Source organism: Hevea brasiliensis, chromosome 14 (genome assembly GCF_030052815.1).
Source record: "Hevea brasiliensis isolate MT/VB/25A 57/8 chromosome 14, ASM3005281v1, whole genome shotgun sequence".
NCBI classification, from domain to species: Eukaryota; Viridiplantae; Streptophyta; class Magnoliopsida; order Malpighiales; family Euphorbiaceae; genus Hevea; species Hevea brasiliensis.
In genome coordinates, this window is record NC_079506.1 from 1,196,681 (window position 1) to 1,216,891 (window position 20,211).

A 20,211-nucleotide genomic window follows, 5' to 3' on the forward strand; every position below is an offset into this window, starting at 1 on the left:
AATGACCAAATCAGTTCAAAAACCACAATACAAAGCAATATTTACAAACCCATCTCTAGAATCTCAAAAATCTACTCAAAAATCATGATTTCAAGACAAACCTAAGTATAGAAATGAAGAAATAATGAAAATCTAAGCTAAGGAACAGAGAAAACCCAGTAAAATGGTGAAAAATCTGCTGCTGGAGTATTGCAGAAAATGTCCCCTGCTGTTGCAAAACGATTTCACGAGCTCCTCTTCCTCTCTCTCTCTTTTGCAAAATCTCCCTCTTTTTCTCCTCTTTGGAAAGAAAGAGAAAAAGAAGTTTTTATATGGTTCAGGGGTCTGTGATGCGTCCCAACCGCAAGTGCACGGGTCGTACAAGTAATATAGAAAAGATATCGATCCCACGAGGAGTTGTGTTAATGATTGAATTTTCGATATAAAAGTTGACTAAATTGAAGTATTCATGAAATTAAAATAATGAATTAATGGGTAATGGAGTACAAAATCTAAATGTGCAAATTTAATATTCTATTCAACAATGTATTAATTAAACTAAAATTGCATCAAATTGAAATAAGCAAGTTCAAATATGGCAATATTTAAAATGGCAAATGATTAAATTCGATTAGAAATTAACAATGGTAAAAAGCGATTAGGAGTTCGGATTTCATATTCAAGCTATTTTGGGATTTTCCCTAGCTAGCCCAATCCATGAAATTTATGGGTTTAAAGGAGATTAATTCTAAAATCCTTTGAAAACTCTTTCGAGTGAGACAAAGAGTGCCTTAATTAACTTAATCCTACTTTCGTGGAGTTAAAATTAACCAAGACCCATTAGGTTCTTTAATCAATCTATTAAAACCCTCTTAACCCTTAGTCTATTTCTAGATCTAAGTTAATTAAGTCCAATTTCTTGATTAACTATCACTTGGTTTTCTCCTTTCTGCTTCAACCAAGGATTAAGAACATAACTTAATGGGGCCCTTCATTAAGCATGTGAATAAGCACACAAGAAATGGATTAAACCTCATAAATTCATTAAATTGGGACTAACCCAGTTCAAATCCACAAAAATAACTAAAATATTACATCCCTTACTCCAGAATCAAAAGTAAACTACTCACTATCCATAATGCTTACAAGATATGATGAGTTTAAATGGAAATAAAGCTTTAATCTAAGCTAAGAAGTAAGAAATTAAACACTAGAAATGTAGAAAAATGTAAAGGAAGGAAGAAATCTGCAAATCTTGGTTAAAAATGGTGTGGAAGGTGAAAATGACTCCTCAAATTCTGCCTCTCTTCTCCTCTTCTTCTTTTCTCCTTGCCTCCTTTCTAAAATGAGAAAATGGGACTATTTATAGCATTTTTCTGATATGGAGCCCTAAAATGGTATGTTCTAGGAGGAATTATTTGAGGGAATCTCCTGCCAGCTCATTAATGAACTCTTCATGGGACTGCATAAGTGGTGCATAAGTTATGCGTCCTTATGCGATTTTAACTGGTTCTGGTCACTTATGCAGTGCATGACTTAGTGCATAGGTTATGCACAATTTCGTGAATGTGCATAAGGGAGGCGAGAATGTGCATAAGCTATGCACTCCTTATGCACATTTAATTGGTTCGAACAGTGATCTTTCTCCTTATGCAGATCTGCATAGCTTATGCGGCAAGTTATGCACAGTTTGGTCAATGCATATTTCAGTTTGAAAACTTGTTTTTGACATCTTTTTGCTGTAGAAGACACTCCTCAATGGCAAAATTCTCTTTAGTCCTTCAAAAACACCATTTTTCCTACAAAACAAAGTAAAAATTACAAATTAATCCAAAATCGACAATTATGAAAAACTAACTAATTAACTAATAAAATTAGCTAAAGATGACTAATAATCAAATAAAAATGGTTATGAAATTAAACCTAAATGATTATGCAAAATGTATGCATCAAATACCCCCAAACTCAAGCTTTTGCTTGTCCTCAAGCAAACTTTAAAATGAAATGCAAAAAATTTTTGGGGGTGCCTTATCCAAAGAACTATGAAAATCACCTATTAAAGTAACTTAACACACCTTCAGCCATACCAAAGAATCCATATACCCATCCTTCAAAATGCAAAGAATATAATGCTTATCCAAGCTTTCACCGCTTAGCCATCAAGTCAATTATCATTCAAAATCCCCAAACCAACAAATCAAAAGAGATAGTCATGCTCAAAAAGAATTCTAGGACAATTGATAACCAAAGTATCTCAACATGGAATGATAGAATTGAATGAATAGATGAATAGTTTTCCAATCCCATAGGCAAATTCCCTACTCCTATCTCCACTAATGTAGCAAGTACTATCAAGAGATCAAAGGTCTTTTAGGGATGTAATGAGGCCATGGGGTTTAAAATGAGGCTAAGAAGAAAGATGGGTAAAAGTATTCAAAGCATGAGAATATTTTCAATTTTTAAACATAAGGTACACTTCTTATTTTATTATAATTTTTTTCTTTTCTTCTTTTTCTTATTTTTTGTATATATGGAGGAGAGAAGTACACAATGAGAATTGTCAAGTGCTAGCATAGTTTACAAAACACATAAAAATGGAGGGACATTTTGATACTTTAGACTTGTATTTTGCAAATTCTTTTGATGAGTGTCCCTAAAATGCCACCCCAAACTCATTTCTTTTAATACTTTGGGTGGATTTCTTTCATTTTGAATGGCAATAGTGAAAAGCACATATACTAGCACTTTTACAAGATGACAAGCACTTCTTCTCCCTTTTTTTTTGTATATTTTTTCTTTTTTTTTTTTTTTTTTATTTTTTAGAAAGTGTACCTAATATTCAATATTATTCTCATGAAAAGGGTTGGAGTGTTTGGTTCATTGGCTAGGTAGCAATAAGGATTTCAAGAAAAATTAGGGATAAAAAGGCTCAAAGGGGTTTTCAAAGGTCAATTTTAATTAGGAAAAAGGGCCAAAGGTTTAAAATGAGAAGGTTTAAATCAAAGAATGCCTAATCATCTCTCTTTTCAAGTATAAGCTGATATTTCGCCTTGAAAGGTTTAGAAAATTTGTTCTAGGATTGGTGAGACATCATTTGACTACCTTATATCCAATAAATCCTCTAAACACTCCAATCTCTGAAGGACTAGTTGGGTGGCTTTTTGGCTAAGAAGATATAGGCAAGGGATAAACACTTCAAAACTTTGCACCTCTTAGGAAACTTTCGATCCACAAACCCAACTAAAGGTAAGTCAAATCACTCTCATAGGCAACTTTTCAATACTCAAGGGATTTGGCAAAAGATTTTAATGCATGATGCATGATTCCTAAAAATGAGCAATGCATTAACTAAATGGAAGAAGTCTATTTGTGTGCAAAGTGTATAATTTCTAAGTGATGTATAATGTGTGTGTAAATGTGTTATGTATATGTATGTATGGATGTATATGTAAAATATTTACAATATATGTAAATGAAATGGGATGAGATGTTCCTATACTCAAAATGTAAAAAAAAATGAAGCAAAAATCAAAATGAATGTGCACCCCCAAACTCAAAATTAGACATTGTCCTCAATGTCTCAAGTAGTGCATTATCAAAATTCAAAGTAAAGAGAAATTACCAGGAATTGTGAAATTTAAGAGCAAAAGGAAAGAGTTACAGTATAGATGGATGAGAATTCAAGGAATAATGGTGATGCATAAGAGGTCAGATGGTTATGCAGAGTAAAGTGCTGTCCAAAACATGTGCATAAGTAGGGTGCATAAGCCGTGCGGTTCTGCATGAGTGGCAATAAGGGTTGCATAGGCTATGTAAAATATTTGCAAAAAATTTTTTTTTTTTTTTTTTTTTTTGGTCATGCGGAAGTGCATAAGTTATGCACTATCCTTATGCAATTCTCAGCTGGTTTTAACTTTTCCATAACATGTGCATAAGTAGGGTGCATAAGCCGTGCGGTTCTGCATGAGTGGCAATAAGGGTTGCATAGGCTATGTAAAATATTTGCAAAATTTTTTTTTTTTTTTTTTTTTTTTGGTCATGCGGAAGTGCATAAGTTATGCACTCTCCTTATGCAAGTTTCGGTGACCCTTGAAATTTTGAGGAGCGAAGTCATGCGGGAGTGCATAAGTTATGCACTCCCCTTATGCAAGTTTCGGTGACCCTTGAAATTTTGAGGAGCGAAGTCATGCGGGAGTGCATAAGTTATGCACTCCCCTTATGCATCTCTCGGCAGAAGTGGTTGTTCAGAAAATCGGGTCATGCAGAAGTGCATAGGTTATGCACTCTGCTCATGCACTGTTCGGCAATTTTTGGAATTTTGGTTGGTGGTCATGCAGATGTGCATAAGCTATGCACTCTGCTTATGCACTCTGCGGTGGGTTTTGAAATTCAGAATCTTTGGTTATGCAGAAGTGCATAGGCTATGCACATTGCTTATGCAGGTCTCGGCAACTTTGGTTTTTCTGTGTTGCTGGTCATGCAGAAGTGCATAGGTTATGCACTCTGCTTATGCACCCCTCGGCAAGTTTGAATTTTTTGGAGTTTCTGGTCATGCGGAAGTGCATAACTTATGCACCTTCCTTATGCACCCTTCGGCAGGTTTGATTTTTCTGGGTTTCTGGTCATGCAGAAGTGCATAGGTTATGCACTCTGCTTATGCAATTCTTCGCGAGTGGAGTTTTGGATTTTTGGTTATGCAGAAGTGCATAAGTCATGCACTCTCCTTATGCAAACTTCGGCAGAGAGAGAAAATGAAGGATTTGAAGTTATGCAAATGTGCATAAGTCATGCACTCACCTTATGCAAGGTTTGACAGATATGAAATTTGACAAAATGAGGTTATGCAGAGTTGCATAAGCTATGCACTCTCCTTATGCACTTGCAATAAAGGTGAAAAATGGCAAGAATTGTGGTTATGCAGGATTGCATAAGCTATGCAGTTGCTTATGCACAATTCAACAAAATTAAGATTGCAAAGAAACATGATTTGCAAGTGTGAAAAATACCCTAAAATGAAGAAATATAATTCCATGAAGCATAAACCATGAGAAGTTTCACCAAAAACACATCAATATATACAAAGTATATCAAAAAGGCATCACACAAGCATGTAAAAATGGATCCTACATAAAAGACCTTTGAGAACTATGCCATTTTAAGACAAATTCTGCAAATCAACATTTAGCACATAAAACTCCATAAAATTTGCATGAAGTTGCATCTAACCACAAATGATGAAATGAAGTCTCCAAGTTTTGCCAAGAAAATGCAGCATTTTTACCTTGAATCCTACAACCCAAAGAAGCTCAAAACTGCAAAAATGACTCACTTACCACCATATTAAGATTAAAATCACACATACTTAAAAGTCTCACACCCAACCTCACCAAAAACACAAGCCATCTGCTGCAAACACCCTCTTTGCTGCAGAATTTCTTCTTCCTCTCTGCATAAACCAGATTGCAGCTCAAGGATAGAATCTATATGATGCAGACTTTTCCTTTCTGCAGATTGCATTTTTCCTCTGCAATAACCATATTGCAGCTCCCAATAGTTCACCAGCCTTTCTTCATTGATATACATCTACAAGGGACAAGATTTAATAATGTCAAAAATTAAATTTGAGGAAATTTAAGATAAAAACAAAATTAATGAAAATGAAAGTAAATCAACAAAAGCAAAATAAAAGGACTTGGGATGCCTCCCAAGAGCGCTAATTTATAGTCCTTAGCTAGACTCTTTTCATGTTTCATGGTGGCTGAAATTGGAATTTGTTGCCTCTGTTTCCAATAGGTGCTTCAATGAATCTATACTTCATTTTCTTTCCATCACATGAGAAGATCCTTGTTGCTTTGTCTAAAAATCCGACCATTTCTTTCTTGACAACCTTTGGTGCATCTTTTTCTTTGAGAGATGGTTGCTTTACTTCACTTTTCTCCACTTCCTCAACTTGAAAGATTGGTGCCATAGGACAAGGTGGATTACTATTCAAATCTTGTGCAAATGCAGCCTCTTTTGGATTTTCATCATTGATACTCCCTTCATGGCTAAGACAACTTTCAAGAGAAGCCTTCGGATAGCTCTTTCTAAAGTGCTCTTTTACTAACTCATCAACTATATCAATTCTCAAACAAGAGTCTACATCTTCATGTTGCTTCTTCTTATCATTGCCAATATTGAAGACTAACTGATCCTCTCCGATTCTAAGAGTAAGCTTTTCACCTTTCACGTCAATCAAAGCACCACCAGAGCTGTGAAAGGCCTCCCAAAATGATTGGCATATGAGAATCCTCTTCCATGTCCAAAATGACAAAGTCAATCGGGATGTAAAATTTTCCAACCTTGATGGTATATTTTCCAAGATCCCTTCGGATATTTAATTGATCCATGCCAATCAAGAGAAATGTGGGTTGGCTTAAGATCTCACATGTTAAGCTTCTCATAGATGGAGAGGGGCATAAGGCTTACACTAGCCCCTAAATCACATAAAGCTTTTATAGAACATGATTCCCCAATATGGCATGGAATTGAAAAACTCCCTGGATCCTTGAGCTTTGGAGGAAGTTTCCTTTGGAGGATAGCACTGCATTCCTCAGTGAAGGCTCTGATCTCATAATCTTCAAGTCTTCTTTTGTTTGAGAGAATTTCTTTCAAAACTTAGCATAAGAAAGCATTTGGGAAAGAGCATCGATAAAAGGCACATTTATATATAGCTTCTTCAAAACCTCTAAGAACTTCCCAAATTGCTTATCAAGCTTGGCTTTTGAAATCTCTGTGGAAAGGGAAGTCGTGGCTTGTAAGGCTCTGGAGGTATATATTTCTCTTCTTTCTCTCCAACCTCCTCTTTACCTTTTCTTGCACTCCCTTTTCACTCTTTTGTTTTTCATCTCCTCAAAATCGTCCTCATTTTCTCTCTTTTCAACTTTTTCACTCTTCTCATTATGCACTATTTTACCACTCCTCAGTGTGATGGCATGACATTGCTCCCTTGGATTTTCTGTTTGACTAGGAAGTTTCCCCATAGAATTGGTACTTGATGAGCATGCTTGTTGTGCAATCTAATTTTCCAAAGATCCTATTGTGTGTTTGCATTTGTTCCAGCCTTGCTTTCATCTCTCTCAACTCTTCATCACGCTTAATTTGATTAGCAAGAATTTGTTGTAATAAAGCCTCTGTGGTGGAACTTTGTTCTTCTTTGTCTTGGTAAAGGTGCGATTTGCATTCTTTTCTTGAAAACTAGGTGGTGGTTGCCTAGGTTGTTGGTATTGATGCTCTTGTTGTTGTGATGGAAAGTTACGAGTTGAAGCTTGATTTTCTGATTCTCCCATGAAAAATTGGGATGATTCCTCCAAGCATATGAAGGATAATCTACTCCATGACTCATTGTTCCTTCTGCATAAGTAACTTGTTGAGAACTTCGAGCATGATGATGAACCGACTAGCATACTTAAATCCTCCATTTTCTTAGCAAGGACATTAGTGAGTGCATCAAATTTGGCATTGATCATGTTGAATGGATCAAGCTCATACATTCCAGAACTTGCCTTTTTGAGTTGGAGTTGACCCTCTTGGACTACTCCATAGATGATTCTTTGCTATTTTCTCTAATAACTCATAAGCTTCATCTTCATGCTTAATGATGAATTCCCCTCCAGTTTGAGCATCAATGATTCCTCGATAGCGTAGTGACATTTGTGTAAAATTCTGGTTTATCATCCATTTAGGAATGGCATGATGTGGACATTGTCTCTCCAACTCCTTCCATCTCATCCATGACTCATAAAGAGTCTCATCTTCTCTTGGTCTAAAAGCAATCATTTGATTCCTCAACTCTTGAGTTTTTCCAGGTGGAAAGTATTGGGCAAGAAATACATCAGTGAGCTGCTCCCAATTTGTAATTGAGTTGTGAGGTAAAGAATCAAGCCAATCCAATGCTCTATCTTTCAAAGAGAATGGAAACAATTTTAGCCTTCTGCATCATCGATACTCCAGTTGTTTTTGCATGTCACAAATCATAGCAAACTTCTTCAGATGTGTGTGTGGATTTTCAGAAGGATGTCCTCCAAATTGAGAATTCTGAATCATTTGAAGAACTCCAAAATCCATCTTGTAACTATTTGCATCAATCCTTGGTCTTGCTATGCTCTCTCTCAAATCATCAAAACGTGGAAAAGCATGATCCATCATACTTCCCCTAGGCACGTTTGCATTAACAACTTCTTCTCCTTGGGCTTCATTTTCATTGTTTTGACCATTTCCAGCATTACCAACACCAATTCTAATTCTTTCATCAGCCATATCTGCTTCAATTTCGGTTTCTCTCAAAGCTTCCTTCCTTTTTCTGGTTTCTTTCTTGTTGGCCTTACAAAATTTCTCTATTTCAGGATTGAACAATAAGGATGTATCACTTGAGCTTCTAGCTCTTCTCATAAAAGATTAAAAGTACCTGAAAAAGAACAAACAAACATAAAAATGAAAAGATAACAAAAATAAAACTAAAAACAACTAAAATGATCAAGAATTCAATCTTAAACAAACAACTCCCCGGCAACGGCGCCAAAAACTTGATGCGTCCCAACCGCAAGTGCACGGGTCGTACAAGTAATATAGAAAAGATATCGATCCCACGAGGAGTTGTGTTAATGATTGAATTTTCGATATAAAAGTTGACTAAATTGAAGTATTCATGAAATTAAAATAATGAATTAATGGGTAATGGAGTACAAAATCTAAATGTGCAAATTTAATATTCTATTCAACAATGTATTAATTAAACTAAAATTGCATCAAATTGAAATAAGCAAGTTCAAATATGGCAATATTTAAAATGGCAAATGATTAAATTCGATTAGAAATTAACAATGGTAAAAAGGCGATTCCGGAGTTCGGGATTTCATATTCAAGCTATTTTGGGATTTTCCCTAGCTAGCCCAATCCATGAAATTTATGGGTTTAAAGGAGATTAATTCTAAAATCCTTTGAAAACTCTTTCGAGTGAGACAAAGAGTGCCTTAATTAACTTAATCCTACTTTCGTGGAGTTAAAATTAACCAAGACCCATTAGGTTCTTTAATCAATCTATTAAAACCCTCTTAACCCTTAGTCTATTTCTAGATCTAAGTTAATTAAGTCCAATTTCTTGATTAACTATCACTTGGTTTTCTCCTTTCTGCTTCAACCAAGGATTAAGAATATAACTTAATGTGGCTCTTCTTTAAGCATGTGAATAAGCACACAAGTAATGGTTTAAACCTCTTATATTCATTAAATTGGGTCTAACCCATTTCATATCCACTATAATAAATAAAATATTACATCCCTTACTCAAGAATCAAAAGTAAACTACTCACTATCCATAATGCTTACAAGATATGATGAGTTTAAATGGAAATAAAGCTTTAATCTAAGCTAAGAAGTAAGAAATTAAACACTAGAAATGTAGAAAAATGTAAAGGAAGGAAGAAATCTGCAAATCTTGGTTAAAAATGGTGTGGAAGGTGAAAATGACTCCTCAAATTCTGCCTCTCTTCTCCTCTTCTTCTTTTCTCCTTGCCTCCTTTCTAAAATGAGAAAATGGGACTATTTATAGCATTTTTCTGATATGGAGCCCTAAAATGGTATGTTCTAGGAGGAATTATTTGAGGGAATCTCCCGACTCATTAATGAACTCTTCATGGATCATAAGTGGACTGCATAAGTTATGCAGTCCCTTATGCAGTTTTTGGCTGGTTCTGGGTCACTTATGCGAAGCTGCATGACTTGGTGCATAGGTTATGCACAATTTCGTGAATGTGCATAAGGGAGGCGAGAATGTGCATAAGCTATGCAGTCTCCTTATGCACATTTCGGCTGGTTCTGGAACAGTGATCTTTCTCCTTATGCAGATCTGCATAGCTTATGCGGCAAGTTATGCACAGTTTGGTCAATGCATATTTCAGTTTGAAAACTTGTTTTTGACATCTTTTTGCTGTAGAAGACACTCCTCAATGGCAAAATTCTCTTTAGTCCTTCAAAAACACCATTTTTCCTACAAAACAAAGTAAAAATTACAAATTAATCCAAAATCGACAATTATGAAAAACTAACTAATTAACTAATAAAATTAGCTAAAGATGACTAATAATCAAATAAAAATGGTTATGAAATTAAACCTAAATGATTATGCAAAATGTATGCATCAGTCTGCCCTAGAATGGGTAAAAAGGCAGAAGATTCTAGAGAAAGTGATGTATTAAATCAGAGAGACGAAAGTGCCACGTCAGCCATTTTTATTAAAACGACAAAAGCTAAATTAGTTGTGTCGCGCCTTGTGTTGCAGGTTGTGAAACCTTCTGCCCGAGAAAAACTTCATATCTGACAACGACACAACCTGTGACACAAGCTGTGTCACAAATTGTGCAACTTTCGGTTTCTTTAACTCAACTTCAAAATTTTGCAATTCAACTATAATTTCTTTCAATGGCTGCTGCTCTGATCAAAATACACCAAAATTATCTAAATTTAACCTACAAAATAAATAAATTCTAAAAATTAAACCAAGAAGTGTAAAAAGGCAAAATTGACTAAATATATGCTAATATCTATATAATAGCTATGAACAAGGGTAAATTATGTGAAAAAATTATACATAAATGATAACATAAAATACATGCATCAGTACACACACTTTACTTTTCCTTTTTAAACATTTTTTTAAATTTTTTTTTCATTCTTTTGACCAGATCCCAAGCTCCTCTTTTCTTTATATGGATACGCTTAATATGATGAATTTAATTTGTTTGATACTTTCCAAGGACACAGCTTTTTGTTTGATGCTGATCGGAGGAGCTTATGCTGTAGGATTGTATTGTTATTCCAATGCACCTTTTCTTTTTATGGGCATATTCTCTCTCTCTCTCTCTCTCTCTCTCTCTCTCTCTCTCTCTCTCTCTCTCTCTCTCTCTCTTTTCTTTTTTTAAGTTACGTTGTTGTTCCTTTAAATAAAATTTGACATGTCGTTGTAAGTAAAATAATAGTCCTCCAATAGAATATATTAGGGCTAATGATAATGTAATGATATGGCTTGAAATTTAAATATATATTTTTTGTTGATTTAAATTATGACTTAATCTGAAACAATTTAAATGGAATATTTTGTGGAGTATGTGGTGTTACTGGAGGGAATGTCGTAATAGGTTCAAGCCCCAATCCAAATGGCTATGCAGTATGGATCAATAGCAATATTGTAAATTTGCTTATTTCAGCATAATGTATGAGTTTAAGTAAATCTATTGAGATTAGATTTTGAAGAGTTACGAGCGATTGTAATTTTTTTCATTTAATCATAGTGAAAATTCTCTCGCATTTTGTCTGTGAATATATACATGGTAATTGCGTAAAATCTTCTGTCTTCATTTTCTTCTTTTATTTATATTGTATGTGCAATTGGGTGTGTAGTTTAGATCATGCGCCTATTATAACAGATTAAAAAGTCAAATATTTTGGTGATTTTTTAATTTTAATAATTTCATCAAAATATTGTTAAAAGTTGTAATTATATTTAATTTTTGTCTACCAAATTTTCAACGCTATTTTTGGATTTGTCTATGATGGTACATGAAAATCCTACCTTATCACTATCACCAACACTTTTAAAATTTCATTTTGACATCCATATGAAATCAAATGGCAATACTTGATAGTGGCGAGAAGAGAGAATAAATTTATAAAACCACCCCAATTTAATTAAATGGCTAACAATTTTGAGATATGAGATATTGGTAGTAGTAGTAGTAATGGGTTGAAAGTGCTTTTTGATCAGTTAAAAAATGAAATTGAAAAACTAGTTGAAAAAAAATTAGATAAAATTACAAACCATTTGAGTTTGAGTCATTTATATATATATATATATATATATATATATATATATATATATATATATATATATATATATATATATATATTAAAGTTAAGCATTAAAAAAGGTTTTATGAGAGTATACCACATAGACTAATAAACATATTTACAAAATTGACATGTGGCACATTTTTTTATCTTTATTTTCAAATTTATCTATAAAAATTAGCTTATCATATTAAATAATAATTTTATTTAAAAATTATATATATATTCACTAAAAATTATTTAAAAAATTTAAATATTTATTTTTAAAAATATTTCCTATATTTAAAACATAAGAATTTTAATAATGATATTTCAAAAATCTCCAAGTGGTATATGTATTTTCTTTCTATTTATTTATCATTTATTGATATATGTCAAATAATTTAAAGATTAATAAAAAAAATAATATATTAATCAACTTATTTATTTATTAAATTTGAAATAAAATTATAACTAATTAAAATTTTATTATTATTAAAATTTTATAATATAATTATAAAAATTTAAATATTATTAAATTATTGTGATCGCAAATATTAGGGCGTGTAAAATTAAATGATAAATCATGATGTTACACATCCGCTTGGAGCTTCCATTTTTTGGGTGGGAAAAAAAGAGAGCATCCACCTACACTACTGAATCCCAACTCTCACCTCAAATTAACTCTATTCATCATTCATCATACAAACTTTTCTCTAGATTCCCAATAAAGAAAAAATCCACAAAATAAAGAGCCTCCCCCTTTTAATAATGAAACTGTACTTTATTCACAAAAGAGAAGATTACATGATGAAAAATAGAAACAATATTAGTTGTTTAATTAGTTGTTGGTTATCGAGTCTTGTCCTGACCACTGATTCCAATTATGAAAAAATGATCTCAAAAATATTTTCTGAGTCACAATCTAGCTATCACTTCTTCTCGTTCATGTTTACCTTCCCCAATTTACCCAAAATAGATCTGTCGTTGTTGCAAAAATGTATCTATCAGTGTTCCATTTAAGCTATTCTAAAGGAGGAGAATCCAAGAGTGAGGAAAAGGGGTAATTTTTACGTATCATCCCTAAATTTTGACCGTTATCACGAAAATCAAATGATAATGAATAAGTTATTTTTATTTTTTGAATTTCAGATTGAATGAAAAATATTTATTTATAAAAAAAAATCAAATGATAACGATCGTAATGTTTCAGTTCCTAAATTAAGTGATAGTTTCTTTTCATTTTCTATTATTCTTTTCTTTTGACGTGTAGCTATCTTCCATTATAGACATCTATGCAAAATTTGAAAATGGGTCCATCTACACACTCTATTCTGGCAGCTTAACCATGTATAATTACATAAAAAAATTTATGCCTCATTCCTTTAAGCTTCCAATTGAGTTCGATACTCATGACTTTTTTTTTTTACGAAGCGTATAGCACGAAAAAGTATCGATACATAATCAAACTCTTGAAAAAAAAATGTAATTCAAGATCTTCAAATAACACAAGATTCAATTCCAAAATTTAAGAATAAAATAAAGTAAATGTAACTTTATAAAAAAGAAAACTCTATTGAATAAATATGAAAAACTTGTGCATAATAAAAATATAATGGATATTTATCAAGTTCTAGATCCTAATTTAAGTAGAAATAAATTAAAAAGTTCTAATCTAAATTCTGCAAGGCAATGAAAGTATGTTACCAGGACTTATAGGAACTCGATCAAGCAAATCAGTACCATGGTTTGATTTGATCCCAACCACAGAGAACATCCCAAGGAGGAGCTTTTCATTATTATATATTCCAATGAACTCTTTTTAATGGGCATATTTCTTTTTTATTATTACGTTTTTACTTTTGAAAAGGAAAAAAAAAAAAAATTGACATGTCATTGTAAGTATAATATTTGTCCAATAGTAAAGGTGATAAACAAGTCAGTCTACAAGTCATTTTGATTTGCCTTTATTTGAGCTATACATCTATTAAGTCGATATATGGAAATAATTTCATATTAAATTTAGATTAGTTTGCAAGTTGAATGCCTTTGCGATACAAACTAGCGTAAATATTGTAAATTTTGTTTATTTCGATAAAGTATGAAAATTTTGATAAATTTATTGGGATTAAAGTTTAGAAATTGTCAAGTAATTGTAACATGTTCTTTTTCATTATAAAGGAATTTTCTCTAGTGTCTTATCCATTAACGTTGGCTTTGCAGTAGAATTACTTTTCTTCTTTTATTTATATTTTATATATGCGATTGTGTGAGTCTTAAATTCTTGTGTGTATTATAATATTTAAAAAATGTCAAATATTTTAAAGATTTTTAATTTTATTCAAATTGTCAGGAGTTGTAATTTTGTTTAATTTTGTCAACTGAATTTTTAACTTTTTTTTTTTTATTTGTCTGTGATCATCCATGAAAATCTTGCCTTATTACTACCACCGATGCCTTTAAAATTTCATTTTTGATATTCATGGGACATCAAATGGCAATGATATTTGGTGGTGATGAGGAAAGATCGAATGTGAATAAATAAAATTGTCAAATTGATTTTCTATTAAATCTTTAATTTTACAGATCACTCAAGTTCAAATCATTTAAAGTTTTGTGTGAATTAAAACAAACTGTGGATCACTTTAAATCAAGCAGATTCGGATTAAATTAGCAAAAACTTTACCACTTACTAGGAAGGGTACTTTGATCACTGACATTACGGCATCTAAAATTAAATGATAAATCATAAGTTCAAAAACATTTTTTTTTTTTTTTATGTCAACATCCACATGGACCATCAATCTTAATCTTCTGGGGGAAAAAAAAGGGAGCGTACATCTGTACCACTGAATCCCAGTTCTCACATCAAAATAAATCTATTCATTATTGATCATATAACTTTGCTGTAGATTCCCAATAAAGAAAGAATCCATCAATTGCAGATTGCTGCAACAAAATCAGGAGCCTTCCCCACCTCTCTTTTAAATAATGAAATTGAATTGTATTCATCAAGAGAGAACAGAAGCAAAACGAAAAACCAACAGGAGAAAACCCAAAGCCTGGAACTCCAAAGCAAGACGAAAAAAATGCCAGAAGATAAACCAAATAAGCAAGCAATAAATCATTTTGCCAAGCTTGTGCAGCAACACCAAGAAAATGGCAGACGGAATTCAACAGGAGTACCAAAAGTGAAATTCTTAATGCAGAATGAAGTGAAGGGTAGCACTGTGGCAGCAACAGTAGAAAACTAAAGAACACCACAGAGCCATTGGAAACAAAGCCAAGGGGAACTCTCCCAAGCATAACTAAATTGATTTAGCAAAAAAAAAAAAAAAAAATGATCAAATGGTAAGACTGCGATTAGAAGAAGGAAAAATATATAGTAAATTACCACCAAATTGAGAGCTTCAGAATTCCCAATTCCAGGAAAATTCTTCTGCAATTGACAATGTCCTAAATTAGATTTAGGCGGAGAAACGGACTAAGAGTGTAGTGTAGTTGGTGGCTTGAATTTTTTTTTTTATTTTTTTTTTTATGACGAAGGTAATTTCAAGCTAAGGTAATTAATTTATGACCTGGCTTGAAAGTTTTGTATTGGGACTCGATTATAATATTTTTTAAGGTCTATCAAAGGATAAGGGCTGATAGCTGCCGATTATGGCAGTATTATGAAAAATTTGGAAAATACACTATGGTTGGGATTTGAGAACTTTGAGTGTCTTACATTCATTATTTTTTTATTATAAGCAAAATAATCTTATTGAAATTAAAAGGACACAAAAAGGCCCACACAACTCTTAGTCCTTTTATTTATGTTTTGCTTGTGAACATAAATTTTACAGTTGAATCATATAAATCTTGTATCTCTTCTCTTCCCTTTATTGTGATAGTGCGATTGTGTATATAAAGTTGAAATTTGTGTACTTGTTATAACATATCATTGACTAGGAAAAAGCAAAAGTCGTATGAGATTAGATATAGACTCTTCGAGGAACACAGATCTTTCATTGCGAGAGGAGAATTGGCTAGCAGTGAGCTCAACAGGAAGTCCCACTAGAATTCTCATGGAATGGGGCCTATACCAACAAGATCCTCCAATCCAGTACTTTTCTTTCTCTACTTCTGCACCTGATAGATCAATCCTTTCAGAAATTTCAACTTTCTAGTAGTTATCCTGACTGAAATACTGAAAAATGTCACATTGATAAAAATTAATCAAAATTAAAATAAAAAAAAATATATGTTTTATCATCAATTTTTAATAGAAAGATAATTTGATTATAGTACAAGGTGGCGTTGCATATCATCTAAAAGATGCATTAAGCCATTCTTAAAGAGGAGGAATCCAAGAGAGAGGATAACGGATAATCTTTACATATCATCTCTAATTTTCTTTTTTTATAAGCAGATGAGTCACTAAAATCAAATGATAATGACAATTACATTTCAACCCCAAAATCAGGTGATAGTTTCTTTTCTTCTTCTTTTTCTTTTTCTTTTCATATGGCAATTTCCCATAAAAATTAAATTGAAATTTCATTTTATAAGAATCTACACAAAATTTTAAAATCGATTCATTTGCATAAATTATGTTTTGCCAGCTTCACCATTGCCTTTTTTTTTTTTATAAGCAAAATTTTATTAAGATAAAAGTAAGAGTTGTGACGCCCCTTACCCATCTAGTGTATAGCCGAGCAAGCAGTGCCATATTCGGTGCCGGAGACCCTATCTTGTTTTATCATATCTATTGTAAACTTTTAATGTCATTTAAAACATGTTTTCAATGTGTAGAAATTTTTTTTTTTTTAATTTCTGTGAAGACTCAGACAGAGCCTCCCCTGTTTTATTAGCATCTGTCGGGTTCCACTATCACCTGTTAACATATTCATAGTCATCTCACATATTTTCATATCATATTTTCATGTATCATATCATTCACAATTATTTATGAGATCTCAAAATGAAGTGTCATCTATTGCATTCATATGGAAATTCATAGATAATAAATTATAAGTTTTCCTTTCAAGTCCAAAATGAAATACATCATAAACTAGTAATTACATCATGACTAAACATAATGAACCAAAATACTAGTCTATACATGGGCCCTACCAAAATACAAAAGACCAGTGAGGTGACTCTGGACAATGGCAGATCTGATCAGAGCTCTGTCAGTGCACTACTGGTGCTGCTGTTGCGGCTGCTGCGGCTGTTGGGACTGATCTCCAGTACCTACGCGATGGAAAACCAACGCGCTAAGCATAACGCTTAGTGGTGCATAATTTATAATAACAATAATTTAATAATTTGAAATAATATATGCAACTCATAATTTCTTGGTCTTTTACATTTTTATTGCTCTTTAGAAACAATTAACATTATCGGGATCTTTTATGATTACTTATTGTATATTAAATCTTAATTAATTTTTTTTTTATCAATGCCCAAGAAACCTATAACAAATTATAAAAGCTGGATGCACTGGTGTATACTGGTTAGACAGCCATATGTCTATCCAGAATACGTCTGTCAGGCACGAGGCCAGCTGTCGGGCACGAGATCCACTATCAGGCTTGTAAAGCCAGAAATAAAGTAGGCATATAGCCTGTAGAACAATCATACCAAACATATATTGTCAGTTCATGATTTTCTCGATATGCAGTACTGCTATCTGTAGTCCCCAATTGGTATACCAATTTATCCAAACTAAATAAATAAGTCTAGGTATACTGTGGGCAATTAAACATTTTTAATTAATTTAGCACTGTTCACTATTACTATTTTCTAGTACTGTTCATTGATACCATTAATTTCATATAAATAGGACATTAGTCCTAATTTACATATTCATATCATTTTTAATATTTAATTCTCCTTATGAGTATTTTAATTATCATATATAGCATTTTTTCCCATGAACCTTTCTTTAGGTTCATGTTGATGTGTTATCTTTATCTAGGAATTTGACTAGGTTGGGATGTCTATTTAGTCACAATTCCTTCATAACAATTGCTCCTCTATGTTTAAACTTGAATTTTAGTTTTTGAATCACTGAGTTTGGGGTTATAGAACTCAAGTTATGATCAAAATACCAAAGGAATAGTATTTTGGGACATTTTCTGGGTTGGCAGTTTCAGTGACTCAATTTGTGCTAACAATTTGAATTGGTTAAAGGCCAAACTGGGTTAAGTGGTCTTCATGAAAAGTGTAGCCCTATGTCTAAACTTTCCATGGGTAAAATTTTAGGTCATTTGGACCAGTATAGAGAGAGTTATGACCAAATGAACACGTACTGTTCATTTAGTCATTTTCTGGGTTGGCAGTTTCAGTGACCCAACTCGTGCTTACAATTTGAATTGGTTAAAGGCAAAACTGGGTTAAGTGGTCTCATGAAAAGTGTAGTCCTATGTCTAAACTTTCTATGGGTGAAATTTTAGGTCAATTGGACCAGTATAGAGAGAGTTATGACCAAATGAACACGTACTGTTCATTTGGTCATTTTCTGGGTTGGCAGTTTCAGTGACCCAACTTGTGCTAACAATTTGAATTTGTTAAAGGAAAAACTGGGTTAAGTGGTCCTCATGAAAAGTGTAGCCCTATGTCTAAACTTTCCATGGGTAAAATTTTAGATCATTTGGACCAGTATAGAGAGAGTTATGACCAAATGAATACGTACTGTTCATTTGGTCATTTTCTGGGTTGGGTGCAGGGAAATCCGAATTTGGGCAGTATTTAGCTCAAGTTTTGGACAGAATTTGGGCATGGTTTCTTCATGGAAAATGGGCTATTTTGGGTCTAGTTTCACCTCCAATTGGCCTCATACCAATTGGGGTCACACAATCTTATTTATGGCCTAAAATATACACTGCCCTCAACAAACACAACCTGCAGAAAATTAACACTTCCAAAACTCAATCTCCTCCAACTTCCTTACTTCAATTTGCATGCAATACACTTCTATAAGCAACAATCTCATCCCAATAGGTCAATTTCAACATTTTACACAAAGTCCTCAACATTTACACAAACCCTAGTTTTCAAAGTTTCAAATTTACACAAACACTACACAATCAAACACCCAAATATTTCAACTAATTACACATTCTCATGGAACCATTTTTTTATCACTTAAAAGCAATAAACTTCAAGTTCCATGGCTGCCAAAAATTCAAGGGTTCTTTCCTCTAGATTTTCTTTTTGTTTTAATGGTATTTATGCTTAGCTAAACATGCTTTTCATGTTTAATAAAGAGAAGAAGAGGGATTAGTGCACTAACCTTACTTGAGCTTCCCAAACCTCAACTTTCTTGCTTCTTATGGGTATCTATGGCTTCCTTATGGAGTGGGGAGTATTTTTTGTGAAGGGTGCTAAAGGTTTTGATGGGTAGAAGCTTGGAAAATCAAGCTTGGAAGCTTGACAACAATGGAGGAAATGAGGGAAAGAGAAAGAGAAGAAATGGAGGAAGAAGATGGAAGTGGGTGGGAGTTTGTCCTCTAGTGCCTATTTATATACATTTTTTTTTTGAATTTTCCTAAGCCTTTTCTTTTCTTTTCTTTTCTTTTCTTTTCCTTTGTTTTCTTTTCTTTTCTTTTCTTTTCTTTTCTCTTCTCATTTTCCTAATTTATTTCATAAATTTTAATTAATGTTAATTATTTTATTCTCTAATTTTAATTTTTTTTTATTTTGACATTTAGGTCAAAATTCACCTTTGGGGGTGAAATGACCAAAATGCCCTTAATAGTGCATATTGGGTTATTTTTATTATTTTTGTATCAATTTATAAATTCTCTAAATTTTTCTTTATTTCCTCTAAATTTTTTTCAATATTTTCTTAACATTTATTCCTTCAATTTATGCCTCCTCACTATAGTTTAGGTGTAGTTCCAGACATTTTAACTGTTCGAACAGACATTAGTTGTCGGAACAGTAAAATGTATGGACTACCTACGGTGAGGCCGTTACAAGAGTTAAAAATCAGCTTGAGCTGAACCCATGATTAATAGATCCAACCCCGTTACACCCGTCTACCTACAAACTACAAGGGAGCTTGACCATTGCTTAAAATTTTATAATGCCTAGCTTCAAATTAAGTTTCATTTGTTAAGTCTAAAACTAGACTCATATAACTTTCCAATCATATATCTCATACTTTGAAATTATATTTCAATTAATACAATTTTATTTCAAACTTTAACTCATCTACATTATTAATATTTTCAAAATTAAAATAAAAAATCAGAATATTACATTGAACTCTTATCATTAAAATCAAATGATAATAACCGTTGCACTTCCTCAATCTGGAGATAGTCTATTTTTCGTTTCTGTTCTTTTCTTTTCTTTTGACCTGGTTTCAATGCATCTCTT

At 32.7% G+C, this 20,211-nt stretch overlaps 1 non-coding gene across 1 annotated transcript; it reads left to right on the top strand.

Moving 5' to 3' along the window:
- Positions 1–7,705: 7,705 nt before the first annotated feature.
- On the top strand, positions 7,706–7,813 carry LOC131173634 (small nucleolar RNA R71). The gene has a single exon (XR_009143948.1). It is a non-coding gene; the product is annotated as a small nucleolar RNA R71 (small nucleolar RNA).
- Positions 7,814–20,211: the final 12,398 nt, after the last annotated feature.